Genomic DNA, 24,396 nt, shown 5'->3' with positions numbered 1-24,396 from the left:
GTAGCTGCATTTGTCTGTGGGTTTCTTGTATATGAATGTTTGTATATAGCCATCGCTGGTTGAGACTGTGGTGTCCAAAAAAATTGACTTTTTCTGGGGAATAGTCAATTTTGAATCTGATTGTAGGACAGTATGTATTGAAGGAATTGTAAAATTGTTTCAGGGTTTCTTCCCTCTCAGTCTGTGTGTTAAATCTAGAGAATCAATACAAATCCCTAGAGTGTGCATTTCTTTGAAGATGCCCTTTCTTCTTGTGTTCTTTCCTTTACCCTTTACTAAAGAAACTGCTTGTCCTGTTTCTTACTCAATAGATTTCAAATCTCCTGATAACACAGACTCTGTGTCAGAAGATGTTACCATGCTCGTTTTCTGTATTCCCTTTTGAGATTTGCGTTGGCGTTCTTTTATCCAGAATACAGAATCTATTGAATCCATTTTAGTCCTGAGGAACACATCTGAGTTTGCATATCTTTCTCCAATTTAAGGAAATCGTTCTTTTATACCTGAATTACATGGTCAGTATACCTATTTTTATTGTGTTTAAATTTCTAATTGCACCTGAAAGATATTTATTTATTGACAAAGATTTATAGTCCACCAACCTAAGAGAGATCTCCTTCTCTTGGAGGATTACAGCTATCATAGAGAAATTCCTTCTTTTGAAACACATATTTTGGTTAATCATCTTCCACTATGGCATATCTACATATTCTGGTGGCCTATATGTTGATCGCCTGTTTATTGGCACTTTCTGCAGTGTGCTCCTTAGGCTACCCAGATTCACCACCTTCTTACCCGATCCCAGTTCTCTGTGGACTCTGTCCTCCTCCCACATTTTGTGCAAAATGAAGCTTTGTTTATCAGGCATTTTCTGTTTCTATTTTACATGTATCTTCTTTCTGTCCTTTAAATGTGATATCTATAGTTTTATTGAATTGTAGATCTCTTAAAGCAAAATTGTCCCTTTTTAAAGACTTTCTTGTGTCTTCATGATGCCAACTCCTATACATAAGAACATAAGAATAGCTATACTAGGTCAGATCAATAGTCCATCTAGCCTAGTATCCAGTTTCCAAAAGCAGTTAGCATATCTGGTTTTAAAAAATGTTTGGACCAGTTCCTGGAGGAAAAGTCCATAGTCTGCTATTGAGATAGACACGGGGAAGCCATTGCTTGCCCCAGAATTGGTAGCATGAGATGTTGTTACTATTTAGGTTTCTGCCAAGTACTTGTGACCTGGATTGGCCACTGTTGGAAGCAGGATACTGGGCTAGATGTACCTTCGGTCTATCCCAGTATGGCGCTTCTGTTCTTATGTGGACTAGGTTGAGAACCCCTGCTCTAGACAGGCCCTATGAATCTTGCTACTGTTTGGGATTCAGTCAGGTACTTGTGACTTGAATTTGCCACTGCTGGAAGCAGCATACTGTTCTGATCCAATGGTCCATTTAGCCCAGTATTCCATTTCGAAACAGTGGCCAAGCCAGGTCACGACTACCTGGCAGAAACCCAATTATTAGCAACATTCTATGCTACCAATCCTGGGACATGCAGCTGCCTCCACAAGTCTTTCTCAATAGCAAACTATGGACTTTTCCTCCAGGAACTTGTCCAAACCTTTTGTAAACCCACATACAGTAACCAATGTTACCAAATCCTCCGGCAAAGAGTTCCATTATCATTGAGTGATAAAAGTTTTCCTCTTATTTGCCTTAAAAGTATTTCCATGTAACTTCCTTGATTGTACCCTAGTCTTTGTACTTTTGGAATGAGTAAAAAATCGATTTACTTCTACTCGTTCTACACCACTCAGGATTTTATAGATCTCAATCATATCTCCCCTCAACCATCTCTTTTCCAAGCTGAAGAGCCCTAACCTCTTTAGCCTTTCCTCATATGAGAGGAGTTCTATCCCGGAGGGAGTGGAAAACATGAAAAAGGATCTGCAGAAGCTAGAAGAATGGTCTAATGTTTGGCAATTAAAATTCAATCACTTTTTTAATGTACTCCAGACAAATGATGTGAATATCCAATTTCTATTTATTATAGCAAAACATAAACCAACATACATCCATTCCCTTTTGTCTGAGCAAAGCTCAATCCTGCTTACATACTTTATGTACCAATTTACTCACATTGTAAAACTTCATCAACTCATGATAATATTTTAGGCCAAATTGTCCACACATATCATACGGATCTTCATAAATTACTAAATATCAGGTCCTCATGATATTTAAATACAGCTGTCCATGAATAAAAGAGAAAGGTGATGTTTCCTCTTCTATATACGTTCATTTGATCCTGATTGCATGCAGGTCAAAATCTCCTTTTATAACCCAGTTCCACAATTTCATATAGCAGAGAAAAACGCTGTTCCAAACTTCAAATCCTCCATGAGGTGGCACAATTTACTCCCAAAAGACAGTTGTAGACAATCTTTAATCCTCAATGAAATGGCACAGTTTGCTCCTTTTGTGGCAATCACTCAGTCCATCTAAAATTAAACATAACCCCAAACATTCCTCTGTTACCATGTGTGTCTGGGGGCTTTTTTTTTTACCTGCTGCAGTAAAAAGGGCTCTGGGGCATGGGAAAAACAGCCCCCACTGCTGTCACAGGGCCCTTTCTCCTGCAGTTTGGTAAAAGACCCCAAAGTTAGGTCTACCATTCATTTGCCTACATTTATGAACCTAGTGCTGAAAATCATTGCTGAACTCCTAGCATTGTTCCCCTACCCTAAATTCACCCCTCTTTTCACCCACTTTTTATGCTTTTAAATTTAGGAAGTTTAGTGAATATTTTAGTATAAAGTTATGCACTGAACCCTAGTAAATCTTCAAAGAGGCCAATTTATGAGTATAACTCAAAGCCAGGTGTATAAATTCTTTAAATATCAGGCATTGTATTTTAATTTTAGTGCCCTGCTCTGTTGTTTTGGCTGTGCTTCTCCCTTTTAATGTAACAGGCACCATTTTGCAAGTTCTTCTATAGGGCATGCAGGGCAACCCCCATCCTAACCACAACAGGACTGGCTACATCTGCTAAACAGCTGAACACTTGGAGAAATCATACAAAGTGAATTTAGAAACATAAAACTGGATTTAGTCCCACTAGGCATTTTTTTCTGCTTACGTTTCTGGATGTATTAAGTCTATTATTAGTGATATTGGGATACCAATATGGTGTCCAGGTTATGAAGAAGGTTCTTAATACTTATGATAATGTGAAAAACTTCTGTAAGGCAATCATGGTAATGGTTTCTGCCAAGGGCAGAAATAATTGTTAACGGTAGCAGTTTCTATCTTTGACAGAGGATGAGAACAAGTAGACCATTGTTTCCATTTCTATGTGCTATGACAATTAAGCTACTTGTGGCTTGGATTAGATCCTCCATTGATGTCAAGAGGAGGAAAGTTAGGAAAACTGAGCAGACAATGGCTTTACTTTTTTTTTTTTTTTTTTAAGTTCAAATGGTCTTTATTGTACAATTTTTAGCATAATACAAAATAACAGTGTATTTGTCCCTGGAAGGCTTACAATCTGGAGGGTTCTTTTCCTAAGGCACGCTAGCACACAATAATGATTAGTGTTCAGTTATTGCCATGCAGCCCATAGAAATACAATGGCCTGTGCAGCCATTAGTACACGTTAATCATTAGTGTGCAGTAAATCTGTTAGGGAGCCTTAGTAAAAGGACCCCTAAGTTTGAACCTGAGGCAATGGAAGGTTTAGGGGTCCTTTTACTAAGGTGCATTGTTGTAGACGCATGTATTAAATGTGCGCAGGTCCATTTTTCAGCACACCTGCGAAAAAGGCCTTTTGGGGGGGGGGCGGCGAAAACGGGCTTGCGATGACATAAAAAATCAGTGTGCGCCTATTTTGGGCCTGAGACCTTACCGCCATCCACTGACTTAACGGTAAGGTCTCACATGTTAACCGAACAGTAATTGTCTGCGTGCGTACAATTCCGATTACTGCCCAGTTAGCTCCATGCGCCGGAAAATTTTCCAGCATGCGTAGTGGAAGCATGTAAAAAATGAAACTACCGCCCAGGACACCTGGTAGCCGGGCAGTAGTTCCGAATTGGCGCGTGTTGGGCATGCATAGGTGCCTACGCAGCTTAGTAAAAGGGCCTCTAAGTAACTTGCCCAAGATCACAACGTGCTGTGGTGGGATTCGAACCAGACTCCCCTGATTTTCAGGTTGCTGCTCTAAGCATTAGGCTACTCCTCCATTGCATTGTCTTCTACATATCAATCTTGACTCTTCAATCCCTGTTTCATTGAGCAAACTAGAAGCATATGGTGTATGTGTAACTATAAGGTTAACCTCAGCAAGTTTACAATTTTCTTAATATCAAACAAAATTGGAGTAATGGGTGCCATCCTACAGTGTATTAAAAATACCCCCAACTCTAATTGCGCACCAAAATAGAGTATTATTAAAGGACATCAGTACCCTAAATCTTAATCCCAAAAGATGTTTAGTTCTTCGCTTAAGTATCAGGCGGTTCTAGTCTGGAACTCTTTACCTGCTCAGATCCAGTTATGCTCAGATTAGTATTTACAAAAACTTTTAAAACTTTTCTCTTTCAAAAATATGTAGTATTGTGAAAGTAAATTATATGATTGTGTAATTTTATTTATTTATTTATTAGCTTTTATTTACTACCTTTTTTGAAATAATTCACTCAAGGCGGTGTACAGTAAAAATAAATCAAACATAAGCAATAGGCAATTACAGCAATAAAAATATTCAAATAACAATACAAAGTATGGTACATAGTACTACTTACAATGTCCACACAATATACAATAAAACATTTTAATAGACAGCGTGGGGTATAAGGCAAAGCTGGAACATATAGACAGGTAAGACAGTAAGAGGAATTAGAAAATAAGGTGACTAATTTAAGGAAAATGGCACATGAGGTCAGAGATGATTAAATGTTATCTCAGCTAGGGTAAGAGTGGATAAACATGTCCTGCTGCAGTATGTGCATCCCATGTCACTCCTTGTGTGTGTGAGTAAGACTAACAAGTTAGTTACTTCTTCCATTAAAAGCCTGGTTGAAGAGCCAAGCTTTCACCTTCTTCCTGAAGTAGAGATAGTCTTGTGTTAAGCAAAGCCTTTCAGGGAGTGCATTCCAGAGTGAGGGGGCTACTCTGAAGGAGGCTCCCTTGCAGGTATCACATCATATAATGGCTTTTGGAGAGGGTGTGGTTAGGGATACCCCTTGGGAGAACCTTAGCGTCCTTCCAGGTGTGTAGAGGATCATCCTATGCTTCAAGTACTCGGGCCATTTCCTTAAAGGAACTTGAAGATCAGATATAGAGTTTTAAATTTAGCCCTGTATTGTAATTCCTGGAATGTTCGTTATCCAGTCTTCTTGATTTTGTGTAATCCACTTAGAACTATGGAGGTATTTGCAGAATAGAAGTTTGGTGTAACATAGCATAACATAATATTAGTCCTAAAGAAGATTTTTAAAATATCTGTTTATTATAGATGTAACAAAACTGCATGCAGCTGCACTTACAGCAGGGGTTAGAGCCAGCACCCTGAACAGCCAGGCTGCTGGAGGACTATCTGTCTATAGCTGCAATTTAGCTCCTGTGAGCTTCATGCATAGCACAATAGCGCTGATATCGTAAATTATACACAAGTTTTTAATATCAAACAGGTTAAGATGTCTGGCCTAGAAACCTCACACACTACATCTTTATTGTTGATGCAATAAAACGAGTCCTGTCCCTAGAAGATTACTTTTTCCTCCAAGCCCAGTATAGCTATTAGATTTCTACAGTACCAGGCAGTTAGGAAAAGGGGCAGAGCTACGGCCTCAGTGTAGGCCGGTCAGACCAGTTTTTAGGCAGCGCTCTGCTGTTCTAGCTAATGTCACAGGGTTATAACATACCCTGCTGGCTTCGGAAGAATTCATTTGTAAACACTGCAGGGACAGCAGTGTGTACATTACATCGCTGGCAGATGGTTGGTGTGTGAATTTAATCTCTTTATTCCAATATAAATCCGGTCTGACCTTTCTGCGTCTTTCCTCTGCGAATCTGTGGACATGGTCATAATGTTTTAGAACTTTACATTTACAGAAAAAAGTGATTTGAGTATTAATCAAAAACAGGTTTAACATATGTTTACTGGACTAAACGCCTATAAAGCAGCTTTCACGCATATGGAAAACTTGTTTAAAAATCACTTAAGCATAGAAGAAACAAACTGTTGAAATTTATGGGTGAGAGCAATGAAAGCTGATAGCTTTGGCCACTGACAAGAGGAAATAACATCTCTTTAATCAGTAATAATCGCCAGATTCTTCAATCTTAATTCACCAGGGTCAGTATTCAAATACACTTATCCAGGCAGGAGCAGCCCCTACTCAGATGACTGCCAATTAGAGAATGACACGGGGATGAAATTTGTACCCGTCCCTGCCCTGTCCCCACGAACTTTGTTCCTGTCCCCACAAACTCTGTCAGATCCCATCTGCACAATTCTCGAACAGTTATTTTACATTTAAATCATTTTATTAAAGTATAAAAGGAAACAATATTCTGTACAACTGTTGTTTTATAAAATCACAAACAATACAGAACAAGGATCAACAAAACCCTTGTCTCCCCTTTCCCCTTACAAATATCCCCTCCACTATTGGGAAAACTGAACAAGCCAAATTACCACAGAATGCTACATAGAAAATTCATGCTAACAGAATACCTTGCTCACACACACATACAGAACACAAATGCCAAATACATCATAGCTGACTAAAAATGATAAACATATATTAAACCAAATCTTGAAGAAGCCACACCAAAGAAATAGGAAGAGATGCATTTCCTCCTATACCATGCAAAATATAAAGATCACACATGACAGGGATGGTGTTAGGAGAATGCAACTAGGACAACTTCTCCCTGGCCAGAGAGAGCCCTAAGCCTGCTGGAAGCTGAAGAAGGCATGGGCTGGCAGTGTACTTTGGTATCCCTGCCCAAATTTTGTCCTGGGCCCTAGCCACATCTAACACCAGCTCTGGCAGGATACACATTTTAAATCTTACATATTCTAATCACAAAATAGAAAATAAAAAATTTATCTACCTTTTGTTGTCTGGTCATTTTATTTTTCAAATCATATTGGTCCCAGGCTCTGGTTTCTGTTTCCCACTGCCTTCTCAACTCACTCACCAGGGTCTCTTGCCCATTTGACATTTCTTCTTTCTCCATGCTCACAATCCGTCTTCCATCTCTGTGTACCTATCTTTCCCCATGTTCAGCATCTTCCTTCTCTGTGTCCCCTATACTTCCCTGTCCAGCATCTTCCCTGTGTCCATCTCTCCACATTCATCATCACCACTCTATATCCCTGTCCCTTCCCCCTGTGTTCAGCATCACTCCTCTGTGTCCCTATGCTCCCCAAGTCCTCCCTTCTGTGTTCCTATTCTCCCCCCTGTCTAACATCATCCCTCTGTGTCCATATACCCCTCCCATGTCTGGCATTGCCCCCTCTGTATCCATATACTATCCATATGCAGCATCTCACCTTTGTGTCCCTGTCCCTATGATCCCCTCCATGCTCACCATGTTCCCTCTTGTTTCTGTATACTCTCCCGGTGCCCAGCTTCTCTCCTCTCTTCCTCCCCTTCACCAATATGTCTCTTTCTCTCCCTCCCTCCGCTGCACTTTGGAGGGGTTCTTCACCCATTCTCTCTCCCTCATGTGCCCCCTAGGCCTTCATCTTTTCTTCTGGCACCCCCTTCTGAAAACAGGATGTTGCATCAGAAGGGGGTGGGATGGGTCAGAAGGAAAGGCTGAGGCAGTGTTTCTATATGCTGCTTCTGCAGGGCAAAGATTTATTGCAAATAAGGTAAACTGGAAGAGGAGGGGAGAGCCACTGATAGGAGGAAAATATGCCAGACCAGGTGTGTGGATGAGGGAGGGAGGTTAAAAAAAATGTGATTAATGATTAATACATTAATCGCAATTAACGTGCAGCTGTACTTTATTTGGCAGACCGGCCAGGCAGGTGTGTGTGTGTGTGTGTGTCTGTTTGTCTGGAGGTGTCCTGTAGGGTTTCAGGGGATGGCCATGGGGAAAGGGGTTCTCCACTAGGCTACCATCAGTTTTTATTTTGGGTGGAAAGGGGAGGGGCATCGGGGGGTCTGAAAGGGATTAGGGGGTGGGGATAGGAGAAGATCCACTACACCACTAGAGATTTTTGTTTTGAGTGTCAGAAGGTGGAGGATCAAGAAGTCATCCCTGGAATTGGGGGAGGGGGAGTCCAGGGAGGGGTCTTTGCTGGGGATCAGTGCTGCATTCCACCTCAGATCACTCTATGCCCCAAAGCAAATTTTTTTTCTGATTTGATGTTAAAGCTGTAGCATTGTGCTCAGTCTTCCACTCTTCAATACATTTCTCTGCATTAGTGCATTAGCCTTATTATTAGTTCTCTTCTCTCCCATCATACCTGCTCCATCCATTCATTTCTCCATCCTGCTCTTCTCTCTCTCTCTTTTCACTCCTTTCCTCAGGCTCTAGACTAGAAGTTTTTCTCTCCCTCTTTTGCTCCCTTGGTCCTCTTTCTTGCACCCCCCAACCCTATTCATTAGAGACTTCCCCTGGATGTTTGTGAGCTGATTCTTCATCATGGCCTTATCTTGCAGCCTCAACCCCCTCCCCCCTTCAGTAGCAAGAGAAGCATTAATAAGATACCACTGCAGGGACAGTATTGGGTTATGAGCTGTGAGATTTTGCAGCTTTTATTGTGAACCTGATCCTGTGGCAGCAGGAGATGACTCTTATTAATGCTTCATCTGCTACTGGTGGGGAAGGGGTGGGATGGGGGAAAAGGTCTGCCTCATTTCATTGCACTGCATGGCAAGAAAGAAAGTAGTAATAACCAGACTGGCCTTATTTAGTGGATGTCTCAGCTTCTTCTACAGGAGATGACCTTATGAATGTGGGAGACCCAAACTCCACCAATGTACGAGAATGCAAGGAATTCCTCCATTCATGGGATCTCACATGGCCACAAATGCAACCAACCCGTGTTAAAGGGCATACACTGGACCTAATCTCACACAAACTGCCAACAGATCAGAACCTAACAATAACAGACATCAAATGGACAGCGCCCCCACGAACAAGAACCTGACGCAGGCACAACTCTATACCATCGTTTAATGATGAATTGAAAAAACTAAAAACACAATCCAGGAAACTCAAACGAGCATGGAAAAAAATAAAAGATGAATACACACTCAATGCATGGAAACAGATACAAAGAAAATACAAATACGCTATAAGACAAAAGGTCATACTATAAAACCAATATAGGGCCTGACTACAAAGACACGAAGAAACTATACCAACTTGTGAACAAACTACTTGACTGACACCACATCGGTCACCGCAACCAATACAGACATCCCATCAGCCGACAAACTCGCTAAGTACTTCAATGAAAAAATTACAAATCTACGCAAAACACTACCTCAGAACAATACTGAGACCGAAAATTTCATCAACAGTCTGATTCCAAACCCTGGAAAATACCCAGCCGACCGAACCTGGTCAAACTTCACGCCCCTCACCATCAAAACAGTCACCCAGGCAATCAAAAGGTTCTCCAGCACCCACTGCAAACTGGATACCTGCCCCAGCTACCTACTAAAATCCGCCCCTGACTGCTTCATAATAGACCTCACATCCCACCTAAAATACATGTTTCAACAAGGTCTTTTCCCTGAGGAATAAGGCAACATCCTGCTTACCCCAATCCCAAAAGATACCAAGAAAAAAATATCCGAACTCTCCAACTACCGCCCAGTTGTATCTATCCTACTAGCAGTTAAACTGATGGAGAGCATGGTGACTAAACAAATTACCGACTACATGGATAAGTTCCCAATATTACATGAATCACAATCGGGATTCCACCCTCTCCACAGTACTGAAACAGTGCTAGTAACTCTCATGGCCAAATTCAAGCAGGAAATAGCTAAAGGTAAAAAAATACTTTTCCAATTTGATATGTCGAGCGCATTCGACATGGTAAACCACAATATACTACTAAGACTTTTAGACTACTTCGGAATTGGTGGAAACATACTTAGCTGGATCAAAGGTTTTCTAACCACCAGAACATACCAAGTGAAATCAAACTTAAACATATCATCACCTTGGAAAGCAGATTGTGGAGTACCTCAAGGATCACCATTATCACCTACACTTTTCAACATAATGATGATCCCACTGGCCAATTCCTTATCAAAGCAAGGCCTCAACCCATTCATCTACACAGACGATGTCACAAATACATACCCTTCAGACATGATCGAACAGAAATCAACAACGAATTAAACTCGGCTTGAACACTATGGACTCATGGGCAAACTCTTATCAACTAAAATTGAACACTAAAAAAACACACTGCCTCATTCTCTCATCTCAACACAATATATACAAACCCACAACCTTAATCACCCCAGAACACACCCTCCCTATCTCAGACAGCCTGAAAATACTCGGCGTTATAATTGACCGCAACCTCATACTTGAGAGCCAAGTGAACTCCACAACAAAGAAAATGTTCCATGCAATGTGGACACTTATACGTGTAAAACCTTTCTTCCCGAGGGAAATATTTCGTAACCTAATACAATCAATGGTACTAAGCCATGCAGACTACTGCAACGGAATCTACGCAGGATGCAAAGAACAACTCACTAAGAAACTCCAGACCGCTCAAAATACAGCAGCCAGACTGATATTTGGCAAATCGCGATTTGAAAGCGCCAAAACCCCTCCGAGAAAAACTGCACTGGCTTCCAATCAAAGAACGTATTACCTTCAAAATCTGCACCCTAGTCCATAAAATTATCCACGGCCAAGTCCCAGGATACATGACAGACCTCATAGACCTACCAATCAGAAACATAACCAGATCATCTCAAACATACCTAAACCTTCACTACCCAAACTGCAAAGGACTTAAATACAAAGCAGCCTATGCATCCAGCTTCTCCTATATAAGCACAAAACTATGGAACACATTGGCAAAAGCTGTGACAACAATCTACGACCACATAGGAGCCAACATTTCAAAATTATTGGGGGTGCTAAGCCCAATGGAAATAACCCCTCCCTGGATACATACAAGGAATTTTCTCAATATTGGGGGTGCTCAAGCACCCACAGCACCCACAGAGTCGGCTCCAATGCGACCACCTTAACTTCAGGAAATCACTAAAAACCAACTTGTTCAAAAAGGCATACCCCACCGACCCAACATAAATACCTACACTTAGCAACACAGCAAAACCAAAGCTCGTAATGGATACTATAACCTTTCCTCTTCTCGATCCCCACTATACCTGAAACACAGGTACCTTTATTCGACTACAATATCACCTTGTATTTGTTTCTTTACCAGACTTGGCGCCATTACGGTATTATGTAAGCCACATTGAGCCTGCAAGTAGGTGGGAAAATGTGGGATACAAATGTAACAAATAAATAAATAAAAATAATGTCCTAAGAGAAATACACCCACATAGAAAACAATGTTCAAAACTATATATCGAGGTAAATTCCATGGAACCTGGGTAAATTAGCTATCTTTTGCTCTCTGGCAATCCAGCTGTAAGGGAAGGCTGAGGAAAGGCATTCTCATGGGTATGTTTTAGGCAAGACAGTATTTTCAAATCTATGCAAAAGTTTGGAAAATCCACTTCATGACGTTTGATGCACTTCCCAGCAAATGAGAGGAAAATCTGAGACATCTGACACTTCAAAACAGGTGAACATAAGAACAAAAGGATAGCCACCCTGGGTCAGACCAATAGTCCATCTAGCCCAGTATCCTCCTTCCAACAGTGGCCAATCCAGGTCACAAGTACCTGGCAGAAACCCAAATAGTAACAACATCTCATGCTGCAAATCCTGGGGCAAGCAGTGGCTTCCCCCATGTCTATCTCAATAGCATACTATAGACTTTTTCTCCAGGAATTTATCCAAAACTTTTTAAAACCAGATATGCCAACTGCTGTTACCACATCCTCCGGCAACAAGTTCCAGAACTTAACTATTCTTTGTGTGAAAAAATATTTCCTCATTTGTTTTAGAAGTATTTCTATGTAATTTCATTGAGTGTCCCCTGGTCTTTGTACTTTTTGAAAGGGTAAAAAAATGATTCACTTTTACCCACTACACCACTCAGGATTTTGTAGACCAAATCATATCCCCCCCCCCCAGCTATCTCTTTTCCAAGCTGAAGAGCCCTAAACTGATGCATTTGAGTTTGATTTCAAATCAGACACAGAGTTGGGCGTTAGCGATGAAGGTAACTGGCGCCAGCCCAAGATAGGTGCTGGAGCATTGTCGTCGCTGCAATATTTCAATCTGAACCAGTTGCAGAGCAGCAGCAGCGCAGACATTTCAAACATTCACGGGCCGATGCTCAAAACCTAAGACCAGCGCTAGAGATGATTAGCACCGGACTAACACCAGTGTTAAAGTGCACAGCATGCTCAAATGCTCTAGTACAGGAAATGTGTGCACTGAAGATTAGCACAAATTGAATTTAAATGTAGGCAAACGGATGTAAATGAGGCCATTCGCTATTCCCTCACAATTCTCAGAGAAACAGTGCTAAAAAAAACCCTGTACTAACGCTGGAACCTTACCGCCAGCTCTGAGGTCACATTGAGGAGTTAGAAAAGAGGATTTCTCATGACTTCTTTTTTTTAAACTGCTGTTTTTTTAATTGTATTTGAAAGAGGAAAGAAGCCCATGGAAACCTCTGAGCGCCAGTGGTGAGGAACAAATGTATGGGAGTCCAAGCAAAACCGAAAGTGGAAGTACACATTGGTACCTTTTTTCTGCACTTAAATATAATCTTTTTAAGTTAAAAAATTTTTTTTTTTAAAACTTATATTTAAGGAGCAGAAGAACAGCATTGATGTGTGCCTGCACTTCAGGGTTTGAATAGGTATGAGCACAAGAGCTTTGCTTACCACAAAACTCTTCTGTGCATGTGCTAAGCACGTTCGTCCCCCTTGCAGAGCATGTGTATAATTTGCATGCTGTTAATGTTGAGCATTGGGAAGTTATTTTTCTGCTCTGTTCCCTATAGCACCAGAGTTCTGAGCATCGACCTCTATCAGTGCGGGGGCCTGTGATCCCTTGCACTACTGACAGGCTCTACAGACAGTGCTCCGCTTCCTCTTCTCACATGTGTGGGAGGAGAGGGAAGAGTACCATAGGGTCGGTCTAGAGCAGGTGTTCTCAACCCAGTTCTCATAAGAACAAAAGTGTTGCCATATTGAGACAGACCAAAGGTCCATCAAGCCCAATATTCTGTTTTCAACAGTAGCCAATCCTGGTCACAAGCACCTGGCAAGGTCTCAGAACAGTAAAACAGACTTTATGCTGCTTGTCCTAGATATATGCAGTGGATTTTCCCCATGTCCATCTTAATAATGACTTATGGACTTTTCTTTTAGGAAAGTATTCAAACCTTTTTTAAACCCTGCTAAACTAACTGTTTTTACCACATCTGGCAACGAATTCCAGAGTAATTACACATTGAGTGAAGAATTATTTTCTCCAGTTTGCTTTAAATTTACTACTTGGTAGCTTCTTTGCATTCCTCCTGGTCCTAGTAGTTTTGGAAAGAGTAAACAAGCAATTCACATCTACCTGTTCCATTCCACTCTGGGCCTGATGCATAAAGCTTACCATGCAGGGAACATTTGCTTTAGACTGGTTGTATCCAGTCCAATGCAAACGTTATTTAGTGAGTAATGCAAAAAAGGGATTTCCTTGGCTCTAACGTGTGCTGTTAGCAGCCACCGAGACCCTCATGCAAATGTATTACAATGAGCTCATTAGTATTCTAATGAGCATTCCAGGCAATGCACAGCTCCAGTGTGCCTAGGTTTAACAAGCTAATTTTATGGCTGCTCTGGAGCTGTCAGAGAGGAGGGACACACAAACAGGCAGCTGCAAAGGCTGCCTGCTTGTGCATCCTACCTGTCCCCTCCCGACCACCCCACTGTAATCCACACCAGTACCTCCATGGGGCCCCCCCACCCACACAACCCCCAGAGAATTTTAAAGATTCCCTGGTGGTCTAGTGCACCCTGACCACCCCTTGCAGCCCGAAGCAACAATTCCTTGGTGGTCCGGCGGACCCTGCACTCCCTCCCGGCCCCCCCCAAGCTAAGTCACCCTGGTGGTCCAAGGAACTTGACCCCCCTCCCAGCAAAGATCTACTTGATGGTATAGTGACCCTCTCCCTTCCTTGTACCTTAAAAAGTTGGAGGCAAGAGATGCTGTTCTGGGCTCACCTGGAATAAAATAGCGATGCCCAGCCCCTGCCCAGTGCATTCTGGGATGCACTGGGCATGGCTAAGCACCATATAAGGAGTTTTGTCCTTATATGTTACTTAGCGCCATCCAGTGCATCTCAGAATGCGCTGGGCACCGCTATTTTATTCCAGGTGAGCCCAGAAGCAGGAGGGTGGAGATGTTGCTTCTGCCCTCCTAACCTCCAACTTTTTAAGGTACGTGGAGGGCAGGGGAGGGTGGTCACTAGACCACCAGGTAGATCTTTGGTGGAGGGTCCTGGAGGGGGTGCAGGGGTGGGTCAGGTCCACTGGACCACCATGGTGATTTTATTTGGGAGGGATAGGAGTGTGGGGTCCACCAGACCACTAGAGCTTTTATGCTTAGAGACTAGGAGAGGGGCCACGGATTTTTGCTCTGGGGAGAACGGGGAGGGGGGGGGGTCAGGAGGTGGGCCACTGGACCACCCAGGATTTTTTGTTCATGGGGTTTGGGAAGCGATCCACTGGACCACCAGGGATTTTTGGCAAGCTGTCAAATGCATTTGACAGCTTCAAATTGCAAACAGTGACCAAAATGCACGAAAGGGGATGATTCCCCCTTTGTGCATTGGTCACTGTTTGCAACTCGGTCATTTTTACTGTGGCACCCATATCCCTCAGTATTTTATAGACCTCGGGATACACCAAGCCAGGCAGTGCATGTAAATGTATCTCACATACATTCATTGAAGAGATCCTGACAACAATACAGGCTTGGTATGTCCTGAGGACTGGGTTGAGAACCCCTGGTCTAGAGGATCACTGACCCCTGTGCTGTATGTTTGAAATATCTTTGCTGCTGCTGCTGCTCCAGGGTTTCTTTGAAGGGATTGGTAAGACAGGATGCAGGACACCTCTTTCCCCTCCTCCTCCCCTCCCAATTGCCTATGGGTGCTCAGGAAGAATTTTGTCCTGCTGCAAATTTTTCAAACATCTCTTTAATGACCAGTTTCTTAACTATGAAAAAAATAATGCCACTTAATCTAGCCCAGTCTGTAGCCTAAAAGACCATCATATGTTCAGCATAGTTTATCTAAGGAACAAGGACCTTAATAACAGCCTGCACACTTTTCACAAACTTCCAATGATCCATCTCATACAGTGCTTGTTCTGAACTGATTAAAAATAAAAAATCTATATATTTTTTTTAATGCCCAACTGTATAATATGTTTTCAGAATGAAGACCTTGAAAAGTTTTATTTCTTTGCATTTTCAAGGTGACTTACAATCAGGTATAGTAGATATTTTCCTATCCCCAGCGGACTCGCAATCTAAGTTTGTACCTGATTAAATGGAGGGTTAAGTGATTTCCTTAAGGTCACAAAGAGCATCTGTGGGATTTAAACACTAGCTTCCCTATTTCTCAGTTCTCTCTAACCACCAGGCTACTCCTTTTAGTCAAAGTGTAACTGTAGCTTACAAACCCTATCAGGCTTCTCCAGAAAACAAATTCTCACTTGAAGCCCATTTTGCTTTCCTTAAGGCTTGTTTTAAAATATGTCTTCCTTTTGGAGCACTTTGGCTGTAACTCATACCTGATTTAATTTAAACCAGATTTGTGATATCATTTACAAACCCTCGCTATGCTGGCCAGCTATGCTGCCAGAATTATTGCACAGTTGGAAAACCTGGATGCAATTGTTTTGCTGACAAAATTTCTTGGAGACAAAATTCATCTTTCAAGATGGTTTATCTTTTGGAATATTCTCCGTTACCAAGGTAACATATCCTAAACATTTGTACCAAGTTTTATTCAAAGGTAATATGTTAAAATAAGATCTCTGTTTTAAACCTGTTTATAAAACTTACATTAAAAAGGAGCACGTGTGTGTGTGTATATATAAATATATATATTTAGAGAGCCTATAGTACCAATTTTATTCATGTTAGTTAAACGTACATTGTGCACAAATCTGCTAAATCACCTAATCCAGCTGTAACTGCATGATATCCAGAGACCAGTGGTTCTGAACAAAGGCTATAAATAGGCCTGGTTCTCAAGACATTCAAATGAAGTCATCTAAGCCATGAGCAAATCTAATTTGAAAATCAGAGCTGTTTGCGGTCTTTCAGGCCTAGGCCTAAAGCTGAGAACGCCTGCCATCTGTGACCATCTCTGGAAAAAAAAAAGTGACCAAAGTAGCAGATCCAAAATGTCGAGAATGGACAATGTTTCCCATCATGGGTCCAAAAGCAGCCTGAAAAAGTTACGTTTGAACTTCTGTAACTTTATATTTTTTCACATAAAAGGAGGGGTTTGGAGTGTTGTAGTACACATTGTTTGTTCTGACAGAATTCATTAAAACCTCATTTTTTTGTTTCTGCTTTGGTCACCTTTTCCCAGAGCTGGTCACATATCATTTGGATTAACAAAGTGAAGAACAGAGAGAAAAGCCAGGAACCAGACCAAACGGATTGAAAGTTAGTCATGTAGCAGCTCACAACCTGGCTCCTGAGAACCATCCACCAGTTTGCTTTTCAGGATAGCCAAAATAAATATGAATGTGATATAGTTGCATATAATAGACACAGTACATACAAATGTAACTTGTGCATATTCATTATAGACTTCCTGACAGCTTGACTGGCTGGATGGTTCTCAAGGATCTGTTTCAGTGCAAGTGACCAATGAATATGCACTTTCTGTTCACCGGCAGAGTTAGAGATTTAAGGCCCAAGAGACACAACAAGGTCTTGTTTCTAAAGTAAACTAAAAAAAAAAAAAAGGGGGGGGGGGGGGGAGACTTAAAAAATACAGCAAAATTGAAACATACAAATTATAACCTTTCAAGCCCACCCATACATCTCCTGCTCTGAAGATGATTGTACCTTAAACCATGTCTCCCAAACTCCTTATACTCATACCCCAATCTTCTCCATCTCCCTACACCATACCCCTCCCAATCTCTTTCCTTTTGCCCATCATACCTTGTTTACCGTTCCATGTTCAATTCACATATTCTTAAAACCTTACTATTACTATATTTATTACAATTTATAATATTCTCCTTACAATACTTTGCAATTCTATTTACTATGTAAGCCGCATTGAACCTGCTCTGTGTGGGAAAGCGCGGGGTACAAATGTAATAAATAAATAAATAAAACAATTCTAGAACTGGGAATGTAAGCGCATAGAAAAGTCCAACTTCTGCACATATGTGCAACCATGCGCTATTCTATAAGATAGTGTTTCCCAAGTCTGGTCCAGCAATAAGTACATAAGTGCATTAGTATTGCCATACTGGGACAGACTGAACGTCTATCAAGAACAGCATCCTGTTTCCAACAGTGGTCAATCCAGGTCACAAGTACCTGGCAAGATCCCACAACAGTACAATACATTTTATCCCGCTTATCCTAGAAATAAGCAGTGGATTTTCCCTAAGTCATTTTAATAATGGCTTACGGACTTTTCTTTTAGGAAGCCATCTGAACCTTTTTAAACCCCACTAAGCTAACTGCTTTTATTACATTCTCTGACAATGAATTCCAGAGTTTAATTACACGTTGAGTGAATAAATATTTTCTCAGATTCGTTTTAAATTTACTACATTGTAGCTTAATTGCGTGCTCCCCACTCCTAGTATTTTTGGAAAGAGTAAACAAGCGATTCACATCTACCCGTTTCATTCCACTCATTATTTTATAGACCGCTTTCATATCTCCCTTCAGCCGTCTCTTCTCCAAGCTAAAGAGCCCTAGTCGCTTTAGCCTTTCCTCATAGGGAAGTCATCCCATCCCCTTTATCATTTTCATCGCCCTTCTCTCTCTGTACCTTTTCAAATTCCACTATATCTTTTTTGAGAGGTGAAGACCAGAATTGCACACAATATTTGAGGTGCCATCCAGTCCAGGCGATTTGCTACAATTTATCAAATTTCGCCATTATATCTTCCAGGTTTATAGAGATTTCATTCAGTTTCTCTGACTCATCAGCTTTGAATATCTTTTCTGGACTGGTATCTCTCCCAAATCTTACTTGGTGAAGACCAAAGCAAAGAATTCATTTCATCTCTCCTCTATGGCTTTGTCTTCTCTGAGTGCCCCTTTTACCCCTCGGTCATCTAGCAGTCCAACTGATTCTTTTGCCAGCTTCTTGCTTTTAATACACCTAAAAAACTTTTACTAGTCAACTTATAGAATACAATAGTAGTGTATACATCTTGTATATTTCAAGGACTGCAATTGGCCAACCCTGGGCTACTAGAACTGTGGTGCTGTAATGAATACATATGACATATATTTGTGTTTGTTGGGTTTATAAGCCAAACTGATTTGTGCAAATGCATGTTGTTAAAAAGCTCACCTGCTAGGAGAGTAGTTCTCAACCCAGTCCTAGGGGGGCACACCCAGATATCTGGATTTTCAGGATAACCACAATGAATATGCATGAGTTAGATCTGTATTCAGAAGAGGAATATGGGTATATATGAATTGCTTGTTTACCGTTTCCAAAAACACGAGGGCTAGGGAGCACACAATGAAGCTATTAAGTAGTAAATTTAAAACAAACCAGAGAAAATATTTCTTTACTCACTGTATAATTAAGCCTCTGGAATTTGTTGCTAGAGAATGTGGTAAAATCAGTTAGCTTAGCAGGGTTTAAAAAAGGTTTGGACAATTTCCTACAAGAAAAGTCCATAAGCCATTATTAAGATGGACTTGGGGAAATCCACTGCTTATTTCAAGGATAAGCAACATAACATCTTTTTTACTCTTTTGGGATCTTGCCAGCTACTTGTGATCTGGATTGGCCACTGTTGGAAACAGGATACTGGGCTTGAAGGACCTTCAGTCTGTCCCAGTATGACAACGCTTATGTTTTTATGTATCCTGAAAACCTGACTGGCTAGGTGTGCCCTGAGGGCTGGGTTGAGATATCCCCTATGTGCTAGTGTGATGAAGTAAGCAGAAAATCCCTGAAGTGCAGATCCAAATCATTAGGACCACTTGAAGCCCATTCACATGTTTGGAATTTCTTGCTTTGTCAATACAATTTCTTAGAGGGTGTTAAAAGTGCTTAGTGTCGCATTTTCCTTATATTCATTTGTAGCTCTCCAGGGATATTTTTTTCCCCATTTGTATCCCCTCTCAGTTAAATGAACTGTCATCATAGCAACCATCTTAAGATGAAAGTCAGGTGCCAGAGTTCCTTCTGAAACCTTGCAATCATTGGCCTACATCTGCCCCTGGACAGTGCATGATGACTGGGGGATCCCTTATCCCCTCACACTGTACAAGTATCCTATGTAGCATCCTCAGCTCTGGCCAACCCAGGCAGCACAAGTGAACATAAATCTTCTGCATGGTAGTACTGCCACTGAACCAGCCCTAACCATGGTAAAGTTATGTGGCAGCTCAAAATATGCCATATTCTGGACCTAATTACTATTTATGGTGACTTACAAAATCGGCACTGATCAAAAACATGCTTAGGTGTATTCTATAAGCCGTGCTTAAAGTTAGGCATGGTTTACAGAAAACGCCTAAGCCCTTCCACATGACTAGAATTTAGGAGCAGCAAATTACACCAACGAAAACCTGATGTTAATGCCCACCCCTAACTTTAGGCACAGAATGGGTTATTCTATAACACTGTGCCTCTCCTCTTCCCCACAAGCATCTTTGCCACTCACTCCTTCTCACACTTGACAACCTTTCTCCTCCTACACCCCATCATCACTGTTCCAAATCAGAGCTGCCAGTGCTGACTATCCCACCTCTGTGGACCGATCTTGCTTCTTCCATGCCACTACCATCACCTCCATCCAGGGGATTAGCCAGACTTCGCGGTGGGAGGGGGCCAGAGTCTGAGGTGGGGGGCACATTTTGTTCTGCCACTCCCCACCCACTACCACAGCAAATACCTTGGGTGGCGGGGGTCCCCCACCAGCTGAAGCATTGTCTAGCACTGGTCTCCGCCGCCGCCGGGTTCCCTGCCGTTTCCCCCTCACGTCCTGCACACTCCTTTTAGTAAAATTCACTAAAAGGAGTGTGCAGGACGTGAGGGGAAGACAAAGCAGGGCAGGCAACATGACGGTGCTGGAGACTGGCACTGGACAACACTTCAGCTGGCGAGGGTTGGGGACCCCCGCCAACAAAACCAGGGGCCCAGGCCCCCATAGCTACGCCACTGCCTCCATCCCACACAGTCTTAGACTGGAGCCAATGTCTCACATCTATCTCCTTCCATCTCACTACATTATGGCACTGCTACAGCACTGCAATCAGTCAAGTTCTTTCCAGAAATTTCTGGCTTTGCAGGTACACAGAACTCCACCAGGATACTGATCTAGAACTTCCTTTCCATTGAAAAGTTTTAGTTGCTGTAAATTATTAATACATTTGAGGTACTTTACGATATAGCCCCTTCTTTTTCTCTTCTAGATCAATAGTTTGTGCTTCATGTGTTTCCATCTGTATTTATCCACATTTATTTTGAACATAAATTTCTATATTTCCACCTTTCTTTGGCTTTAGGATTGTTGATATTTACAGAATCAAAACATCTAATGTAAGAAAATATTTAACTTCACACACTCACCCCCCCCCCCCCCCTTAACCTTTCTTTTTTAGCTTTTGAACATACACGCTTCTTTTTGCTAACAAGTAGATGAAGTTCCTAGTTCAATTCTGTCTTTAAATATTAGTCCCTCCCCCTAAAACGTAACTTAGGAACATAAAAAACATGAAGACAGTTAAGGACCAAATGGCCTATCCAGTCTGCTCATCTAGGCCTTCTACTATCCCTTCCTCTTCCTTAGAGATCCTTTGTACTTTTCCCAAGCTTTCTTGAATTCAGATACAGTTTTCATCTCCACCACCTCCATTGGGAGGCTGTTCCATGAGTTCACCACCTTTTCCATGAAGAAATATTTCCTCAGGTTACTGCCGAGTCTGTCCCCTTTCACTTTGATTCTATGCCCCCTCATTCCAGAGCTTCCTTACAATTGCAAGACTCGACGCCTGTGCATTTATGCCACAGAGATATTTAAGTGTCTCTGTCATATCTCCCCAGTACCACCTTTCTTCCAAAGAATACATATCGTTAAGTCTGTCCCGATACATTTTATGCCAGTTAATTAGCTGCCCTCTGGTCCGACTCCATCCTGTTTATGTCATTTTGAAGGTGCGGTCTCCAGAACCTATGAGCCCTAACCCAGATACATAAATATATGTACACAAAACAAGTACAGCTAAAGAAGATAGTGAAATGAAAAAAATCCTAACATGTTAGATAAAACCTAAGGGAGAAAGAGGTGAAGAAAATAAAAACTCGAGACAATTAGCTGTCAAATTGTATTTGCTAAAGATAGTAATGGAATGCTTTTGAAGTTTCCATTAAATAGTCACATTTGCACTGATTGAACTGTTTTAGACAGCAAACATTCAACATCAGTAACATCTTTCAAGTTCCAGAAATGTTTTTTTTTCCCCCTAATTTGCACAGAGTCGCTGAGTGCCAGGTTTTCTGAAGGCTTGCTTATGGTGCCATCTAGTGTCTAGTGTACAGCTTTCAGTTAAGACCAAGACAAACAGATATGCAAAGTTTTTACACATGCAGAGGTTCTCGGATTTGATTTTTCCATTCAGAGAGGCTGGTAGGGAAGGTAAATAAAATGTGGTCCTTCAAGGGCCAGCCAAATCCAGTTCTTTAGGTAGCCATAAAATGCAAACCAACCCAATGCTTGGGCCAAATATATAAAAATATAAGTGTTGAATATTCATTGTGGACAGTCTGAAAACCAGGACCATTCCTTCAAGGACAAGGGCTGAGAAACCCCTGAGCTAATAGATTCTCAATTCTGGCCCTTGTGCTCACAAAACAGGTCTGGAACCAAATGTATCTCTTGCATATTCCTTGTTGTTATCCCAGTAACTAGGGTGGTGCAATGGTATTAGGCCCATAAGTGAAACTTCAATTATGAAATTTTATAGGATTGCAGTGGAAGGAGTGATGTTGGGGTGATCTTGATCATTATCAGAATCTCCAAGACCTGTTTAAGGGTCTGAAATTTGGGGGGAGGTGATTGCAAATCTGAACATTTTATTTTAGGTATTAATGCCAATTTCTAAAAGTCATTTACCTGAGTAAGTGGGCTATTTGATAACTGCTCACCCTCCCTGCAGGTCAGCTGTTTTTTGCTGCCATCCTAGACACAGGGCTAGCCCAACACTAGGCAGACCAGGTCTCTGCCTAGGGCAACACAATTAGAGGGATGGCACTAGTGTGGCAATCATCACCGCTTAACAAAAGTCAGTGTGGCTAGCACAGGGCCTTGAGCTTTCATGCATGTTCAATGAATGCTGCATCTTTAGGGAAGGGAAGGAGAGATACTGAACACTTCAATTAGGTGAAGGGAAAGGAAGAGCAGGTAATGAACACCTTGGGAGAATTGGGGGGGGGGGGGGGGGAGAAAGAGAAGGAGAGATGCTGAACATTTTTTTTTGGGGGGGGGGGGGATAGGGAAGGGAACAGGAAATACTGTACTATGGGGAGGGGGGAATGTAAAGCCTTATGCCACACCTTGGGAGGGGGGATGCATGGCTGAAGATTCACCTAGGGTGTCAGATACCATTGAGCTGGCCTTGCCTAGGCAACTACCTAGTTTGCCTAATGGTGAAGCCGGTCCTGCTGACAGCCAGAATTGAAACCCTTTATAAATAAGAGACTGCAAGCTATTCAGTCTGTGATATCCAAGGGTGTTGTACAGTCCCTAATCACGTTCATTTCATTTCCAAATAATTATAAAAGCAGCAGTAACAACCCAAATGTAAAATTAAATGAAATTAATTTTTTAAAATAATTTAGTCAGTACCTGAAAGGCTTAAGATGCTTCCTCTCTCAATTAGATGATTTATTAAATTCCTGATTACATGTTCATATTTACAGTTTCAAAAAGCTCCCCTGACTTGCTTACACACGGTAAAATTGTGCTGATGGTCCTCAGAACCCTGTCATACTAATACACAAAACCCTGTATATACAAATTTATTTCATGCATATTAATTAGGAACATTTTGAAAATCTGACTGGCTATTGATAACCATTTATCATTCGAAAACCATGCTATATTCATCACAAAAAAATATTTAATATGATGTGGATTTTGAAACAAGTGAAATCATACCTTCCCCTGGACACCTTTCGGAACCTAGTACAATCCACAGTACTCACGCACGTAGATTACTGCAACAGTGTTTTCTTAGGATGTAAGACCCTAATCCTGAAGAAACTTCAGACTACCCAAAACACGGCAGCCAGACTTATCTTTGGCAAGTCAAGATTCGATAGTGCAACACATCTTCGAGAGAAGCTTCATTGGCTCCCAATCAGAGAAAGAACAAATTTTAAAGTCCACATTCTGATTCATAAGATCATATATGGAGAATCCCCTAACTACATGAATAACCTCATCGACCTCCCAACCAGAAATAGATCATCATCTTCTCGTACTTATCTCAATTTACACATTCCCAACTGCAAAGGTATTAAATACAAGACCTCCTATGCATCCAGTTTCTCCTTTTTGGGCAGCCAGCTTTGGAACGCTCTGCCAAGATCCATCCGAACAATCAACGACTATCTACCATTCAGAAAACTGTTGAAGACCCATCTCTTCAAGAAAGCATACCCTAATGACCCAACTTAACTTTTTAAGCCCACCTAAATGATTCCTGCCCCGACGATTATTATACCTTTGACCATGTTTCACAATCTCCTTATGCTCATTCCTCAATCTCTTCCTCTCCATCCTTCCTACTCCTTACCCCTCCCAATCTCTTCTCCTTTTGCTCATCCTATCTTTGTTTACCTCTCCATGCTCAATTTACATATCCTCAAAACCCCACTACTAGTATGTTTACTACAGCTTGTAACATTCTCCTTCAAGACTTTGTAATTCTATTTACTATGTAAGCCGCATTGAACCTGCTATGTGTGGGAAAACGCGGAGTACAAATGTAATTAATAATAATAATAAAA

Source organism: Microcaecilia unicolor, chromosome 1, assembly GCF_901765095.1.
Source record: "Microcaecilia unicolor chromosome 1, aMicUni1.1, whole genome shotgun sequence".
Taxonomy (NCBI): Eukaryota; Metazoa; Chordata; class Amphibia; order Gymnophiona; family Siphonopidae; genus Microcaecilia; species Microcaecilia unicolor.
This window is presented reverse-complemented; position numbering follows the sequence as displayed.